General features: G+C 40.9%; 1 protein-coding gene across 7 annotated transcripts in view; it reads right to left on the reverse strand.

Annotated features, from left to right (window-relative positions):
- Window positions 1–1,835, reverse strand: part of LOC113050701 (trinucleotide repeat-containing gene 6C protein-like) — a 69,062-nt gene extending 67,227 nt beyond the window's left edge. For all 7 annotated transcript variants that reach the window (XR_003276803.1, XM_026213933.1, XM_026213931.1 and 4 more), the window contains exon 1: window positions 1,141–1,835. The gene's annotated coding sequence lies outside the window, so the exon portion shown is untranslated. The remainder of the gene's footprint in view (window positions 1–1,140) is intronic.
- Between the last annotated feature and the right edge of the window lie 5,711 nt (window positions 1,836–7,546).

The raw sequence follows: 7,546 nt of genomic DNA on the forward strand, positions 1-7,546 counted from the left end.
CCACTAAAATAATAATAATAATAATAATAATAATAATAATAATTAAATAAATAAATAATACAAAATTCTATGCACATGAAAGGCATAGATAAGGAACCATAAATCGGGCAAATTCTACTGTTAAAAAAAATGCAACCTGAACCCCGGCAAAGGACAGTTCACCACAGCCAACCTTTGAAATCTGTGCAGACAAGAACAATGTGCTCTAATTGTATAGAGCAAGACAGAGGCAGTGTGCACACACCACAGAAGCCAATATTAAATTATGTCCATCTATAAAGTGGGGCTGACACCATATATAGAAAGCCACAACATACACATGGAATCTCATGAAATAAAAGGGAAGGCCCAGTATCTTTCTGATTTTATAAACTCTGTGATCTGCACCCTTACAGTCCAGAGTTAGATCGCTCATCTGTATTGCTTGCCCTTTTTGCCTTTTTGACACAAGCTGAACACTGGCGTCTCACGCCTCCAAGATTTGACCCCAATCCCCTGCAGTGTTGGTTTCCTAGACCCAGACGAAAGGGGGGCGCGCTGAATCTGGTGTATTTGGGGAAAAGGAGCTCCTCGTATTGGTGTGATTTATAATTAAAGTGGAGCAGCACACACTCAAAGGGTAGACGGGCTATTAATTTAAGTGAATTGCCATATTAATTTTATCAATGGCATCAGTCAAGTGTGACATGATTTTCAAGAAAGAAAATAGATTGAAGAATAAAATGATTTCTGCATAAAAAGAAAAAATCTAACTGCTTTTAAGTATTTAGAAAATAATATTGAATTTATTTATTTATTTATTTTCACAAGGGAAGGAAAATGACCCAGAGTATGTTACTATAAACAGCTGACGTCTGTTGAATCTTGACTAGATCTAAGAAACTGATATAAATATATTCTAAACAAAAGCGTGTTAATGGTCAATCTTGTTTTATGTCATGTCACAACACACAAATATCTCCAACAGATTAGACTACAATTGAATTCGCAGCCTGTTTCAGAGATGATCAGAAGATTTTTTTTTTTTTTACCTAGTGAGCTGCCTACCTAGACAACCTTGATTGGTCATACTGTGTAGATGTTAAAGAGTCAGTCAGCACTCAGCCGAGGTTTTGAGACAGATCCAATCGCTCAACTTACCTTTTTGTTCACAAGTCGAGCTTTGGCAGCTTTCAGTTGCATGTTGTTGTTGTTGTTTTTTTCGCGGAAAAAAGTACCCGTAAAAACAGACTGAGCCAAAAAACACTGTACTAAATGAGCAGCTGTACTTCCGAAAGTGTCCCAAAAAGGCAGCAATTACGAAAAACAAAAAACAAAATTCAATATGCAAAGAGAAAAGGACTGACGTCAAATCTATGCAAACTCAGAGCTTTGGGCTCTGATGGAGATTATAGATGCATGCATGCATGCATGCTGGAAAAAACAGCAGACATTTCCATGACATATACGCTACGAAATACCCGCGAAAAGACAGAAAAGAATACATTAAAATGGAGAGGCAGTTTGTCAAGTACAGTGGCATAAATTGGTCATTAGAAATATAATCTCTTCTACGGTGCAAAACGAAGAAGGCAGTTTAAAGCTGCTACTGTCTGGTAGACTGACGTGAGATTATGCGATGCAAGCGGTTTCATTAAAGTGCAAAAAATAAAGATGGCTAGCGATGCGGTGAGCAGCCTGGCTGCAGTTGTGTGGGAAAATCCAGAGATGTTTTTAAAACGACAGTGAAAATATCCAGGAATAAATTCGGAGTGTCCAGATAAAGCGCTGAGAGTGTCGGATCAGGATCAAGCCTCTGCAGCCATTTTGATCAGTATCAACACAGCAGACGAGCGCCTGGTGGGAGGGGCTAAACCGCTGAAATTATTTCCATATGTCGCTTAACCAACCAAGCAGGCCAGGCAGACTGATTTTACATAGGAGCACCGCCCATAAAAGGTTTCAAAGCGTCCAGTTGGAAGGGCTGGAATATGGGCGTTCAACTGACCTTGCATGCTCTGTACAGAAACAAACAAACTATTTTAAACCCAGTGTTTTCATATCACATAGGGGCCCAGACTAGTCCCCATAAAAATCTAAATATAATTTTTTTGGCTTTTAGCATGAATATGTAAGCCTTATCTATCTATAAGATGGTGTGCTACAAAGGGATTACACAATTTAAGTATTAAAAACTTACAGTCTCTCAACTTCCAACAATATGAATCAACAATTTGATGACGTCACCCCTCACTTTAGCTTCTCATCAAACTTTCTGTCCAAACAAATGCTGTCTACAATCTGAAATGTCCCGTCCCCTACACTATAAATAGATGCTGAACTATGGATGAAATAAAGTGAATGGAGAAACTAACCATTTCTTAATTCAAATCAACTGAAATTGCTTCGCAAACTGTTTCACTGTTTGCTATATTTTATTGTGATTTGGATCAGATTAGAAGGAGAAACGGCTAAACAAACAGCACTAACTAGTAGAAGAGAAAACACCGGTGCCCTGCACCAACCTACACAATTTTCAATATTACATAACCTCAGCATCATTATAATCACTAATTTGCTTAAGTAACATTTTCATATTGAATCTAAAGAGCTAATCTATTAGACTGTTGCAGTCAAATGTGCTTTTACAAAGCTCAAAGGTTGTGGCCCAAGTTGTGATATCAACAAAACACTATTGGCTATTTAAAAGGGGGCGGGGCTGTACGATATGTCCCACCCGTCTTACTGTTTCAGTTTAAATTGCATCACATAGCACAACGCTGCATGTATCAAGGTAGTTCAGTGGAGATTTAAGTTTATCTACAAGCTGGGTGTTCGACTCAGGAGTGCAAGCATGGAAATTCTGCATCTTGAAAACAGCAGCATACTTGATAACACCACTCGGCTCGCCTTGGCTACTCCGGTTATCCTCAGGGCCGTCCTTAGGGGATTGCAGCTGGAATGCACATAAATTCAGTTTACATGTCCTTCATAAATTGAATAAAAACAGAAAAAAGCAAGAACACAATGATACACATTCTTTATTCATCATTTTGTAGATGTAGAGTTAAAAAATCATTGAATTTTATGTAGAAAGGTTAAATCGCCAATTTGTACCATCCAAAGTAACTTGAACGCACCTGACATTGTAATTACGACTTACCAACTCGTAAATACAAACATCCCAGGAAGACTTGAATGCACCATAATTATATCTAATGTTTAACAACTACAGAGATATCGCCAGCAGAAAATGTCAGAATGACTAGCCAAGATAAGGCTGCTCTTGGTGGGAAACACTGACAAGCTTGTGGGCAGTATATAATGAGGTGAGAGCGACAATTGCCTGGAGGCCCGGCCCCCAAGCACTGCATCCTGCGTTATGTCCCCCTTGTTCCTACAGGCAACAAATGCAACATTCATGTTTCTATTTGTTAAATAAAAACACAAACACCCTCACAAAACAGCCTCACTGGCTGTTCCCACCTCATCCTTTCGATACAGCGTTACTCATCCTGCCTCAGAGCAGTGCAAAGCCACTGGCCTCCCAGTGTTATTCTCCATGAACCGTTTCCCCACCAGCATGTTAAGCCTCGTAGGAGGCAAGGTGCCAGTCTACAAACATCACTGCCAGTGATAGCAACCTAAATCAGTTCCTAGATGCCAGAGTCCCTCTAAGCAAGCATATAACATATCTGCGTGTGTGTTTCAACTTGGTAGAGCCCTGTGCTGCTTTAGACCGGGTCGGTCTATTTCCTTGAGGGAACTTCAGAGGCTTCTGGGACTTATGGCTTCGGCCTCATGAGTTGCCACCTGGGTCTTCTTCACATGTGGCCACTGCAGCTGACAACTCGAGTCCCGTGGAGAGTATGGACATCGGGACGTATGCACATCATGGTCACACACATCTGTGTCAGTGATCTGAAACTAGGTTCACCTGGGACTGGTGACACGCACTTTAGTGGTGAATTGTCTCCTAAACTGCATAGCGGACATGCATGACATCCCAGTTTGGTTCAGATGATTTGAGACTGCCTTGGGAGGGCAGAGGTGGATCTGTTTGTGACAAGCGAAACATCACTGTCCACTGTTCTTTTCGCTCTCTCACTACTTGCTGACAGGGGATGCTCTGATGTCATGCTGGCCGAGAGCCAGACTTTATGCATTCCCTCTGGTGAAGATTTTGCCTCAGATGTTATGTAAATCATGGAAGAGAGAGCGTCGTAATCCTCATTGCCCTGCAGTGGCTGAATTGGTTTTCGGACCTAAGGAGATGCTAATGTCTTCCCCTTGACAAATTCCCCTCAAGAGGGACATGCTGTCTTAAGCAAACAGCATGATATGGCACCTTCATGTGTTGTTGCTTCAGGGGTCTTAAAAGAGCTATGCACCCTGCCTCCCTGCATGCTTGAAATGCTCAACTGGGTCTTGTGCAACTTCTACAAGCCATTTGTACACTCTCAAATGGGGAGTGTTTGTGAAATGAAGCTGTGATAGAGATACATCTTTAGTGCCACCATGGTACCTAGAGCTGGAAATGAAAGTTCTCCCTCTATCACCATTCAAGACTTTGAGGGAGCTCTCTCTCTCTCAATACTGCTCTGCTTCTTGCGCTGGCTTTGGCTAAGTACAGAGGTGATTTGCATGCGTTCTCAGTGGACTGCAGTTGTCAACCTTGCGTGATGCAAAGGCTCACAGGATTTATATTGACCACTCTTACATCTTTAGACAGTCTGACCAGATCTTTGTGTGTTATGGTGTCCGTACTAAGGGACGAGCAGTATCTAAGTGGAAGCTTTCCTACTGGATAGTGGATGCCATTGTGTCTGCTTATGCGAGCCAGGGACAGGAATGCCCTTTCAGTATCAGAGCTGATACAACGAGGGCTATTGCCTCTCATGGGCCTGGTCTAAAGGCACGTCTATTCAGGATATATGCTTTGCAGCCGGCTGGTCCTCACAGAATATTTTTGCCAGGTTTTACAAGTTGTAAGTTCCATCCTTGGCATTTCAAGTGCTTTCAGTAAGTGACAAACCACTTTTTTTCCTAGTTTTATTACTTTGCTGCTTCGGTGCACAGTTTATTACCACTTATTGCTGTTGACAGTGTTAAGACCTATGTACATTTTTATATGTGTTTTTGTTATGTTGCACAGCATTACCATGCTTAATGTTGCCAGGTGTAGGAGCTTGAAGGAGTACGAAGAAGGCAGATATCAAATAAATCATATTTTATTTAATACACTTAGGAAATACCAGGAGAAAAGAACCTCTTTACATGATGGAGACAGAACAAAGAAATCGAGGAAAGGCAGGGATATTTATCCTAAACCAAACAATACTCTAATAAGATGATAAATGAACACAGGTGGAAACTAATGAATGATGATTAACTAAATGAGAATAGGAATAGAACCAAATAAGGGCAGACAGGAACTAAACAGAAACAAACATGTGACAGTATGCTAATATGGTATACATGAGTTAGGACATTGGAAATTTGTCAGTATTTGCATGTGATTAGCATAATTTGTGACAACTGGACAGTTTATTATATTGGCTTTATCCTATAAGGTTTCAGGAATTTCAAAATTTTCGGTATTTTCTGTATGGTGTATGGCACATATGGTGTAGTGCACTATACAGGGGATAGGGAAAGATTCAGAGAGTGTAAATATGCTTTCCCTTGGCACAAAAGAAGTCTGGTTTTGCATTGTGTCACATCAACTGCCACAATGCACACACAGTCTGCTCCATTCCAGAGACACGATAGTACTGAGTGGATCATATGCCTTAATCGGCTCCAGTGGAGCAAAAAAAAAAAACAGTAGACGGTATGCAGTAGACAGTATGAAGTGCATGGGGCGCTGCACATAGAGCACCATTTTGCCAAAATCATTCTGAGAAAATCTTCTGTAATATAACATCATGATAAATAATCAAATTAATGTAACTTTTTAATTTAAAGGGGGGGGGGGGGGTGAAATGCTCGTTTTCACTGAATATCCTGTTAATCTTGAGTACCTATAGAGTAGTACTGCATCCTTCATAACTCCAAAAAATCTTTAGTTTTATTATATTCATAAGAGAAAGATAGTCTGTACCGATTTTTCCCGGAAAAACACGACCTGCTGGAGGCGTGATGTGTGGGCGGAGCTAAAGAATCACGAGCGCGAGTAGGCTTTTGCGTTGAGAGCGTTTGGAAGCTGTGAAATTACCGTGCGGACAAAACCAACCAAAACAAACCATGGCTTACAGTCAGATTCAGCGTATATTTATGATCCAGAATCAGATCCAGAGGCTGCAGCAGCAGCAGCAACGATGTCTCTATGTGGTATGTACTGAAACTGTATATATTTGCTTAGCGGTTTTGGAAAATGACTAAGTTCCACTTTGTCGTCTTTTTTTTTTTTTTTTTTTAAGCTGTACATGTGGAAAGTGCAGTTTGATGCCAACATCGCATGTTGTTTACTTGATGTGCTTACGCGCTGATAGCTAAGTTAACAACACAGAGATATTTGAAGCAGTTTTACTCACCGCATGCGGTTCCAACACACGATCGTGTCCCTTTTTCATTGGGACTGCATTATCCTTAAGAAATAAATGATGTCCAAATCCGGCGTCAAACTGGGCCTTGTTTGTAAAACAAGCATCTTCGAAATGCAGGGGAACAAACACAAACACTTGCACAACTCTGTTGATGCTCTGTAAAAATAAACTCCATCCACTGGTCCCTTAATGCTGTTTTTCTTTTGGTAATCTGTGCAGGGTTGTCTTGCCCTGGCAACCAAAAACACACTCCTTTTGTGACATTTCGCGACACTCTCGCTCTGATCAGTGAATGTCTGTTGTGCTCTCAGTGCTCTGCTATACTGGAGCGCGCGCTTTTCCGGCAGAAGTGCCCTTAGGACCCATATAAGGAAATTCCGCTCCATCTAACGTCACACAGAGCCATACTCGGAAAAAACTTTCCGAAACTTGTGACAAACCGGAAGGAGTATTTTTGGAACAGAAATACTCCTTCAAACGTACAACTTAATTTTTGAAACTTTGTCCATGTTTAGCATGGGAATCCAACTCTTTCACAGTGTAAAAAACTCAGTATGCATGAAATAGCATTTCACCCCCCCCCCTTTAATGGTTATAGCATTTACAAAAAATAAATAAATAAATCAGCTAAGCAGCTTTATATGAAACATGGGTACATCACAGGGAAGAAGGTATTGTATGACAGCACACAAAATTACTACATTGAAATTCATACAGCAAATTCTGTGTAACCAGCAGAGTAACTACCGTAGCAAGTTTGTCCTCTTGTTCTCACTGTATCCCTCTTCCTCTCAGCCATGCCCCCTAGTTAGCTTGCAGGTGGCTAGTCATTCATTAGCATTAATGACTCCTCATATAAAACCGTCTCATCGGGTGGAAGATGAAGTAATCCCTTGGTTTGTATGTCCTCCTGATATTGTGTTTGCTGTGTTGTTGATTATGAAAGACGCTTCCGAAAGGCGTTGATTATGAAAGACGCATATTGTTGATTTACTGAAGGTCTTGGCCAGAATACACTG

Source organism: Carassius auratus, chromosome 31 (genome assembly GCF_003368295.1).
Source record: "Carassius auratus strain Wakin chromosome 31, ASM336829v1, whole genome shotgun sequence".
Lineage (NCBI taxonomy): Eukaryota > Metazoa > Chordata > Actinopteri > Cypriniformes > Cyprinidae > Carassius > Carassius auratus.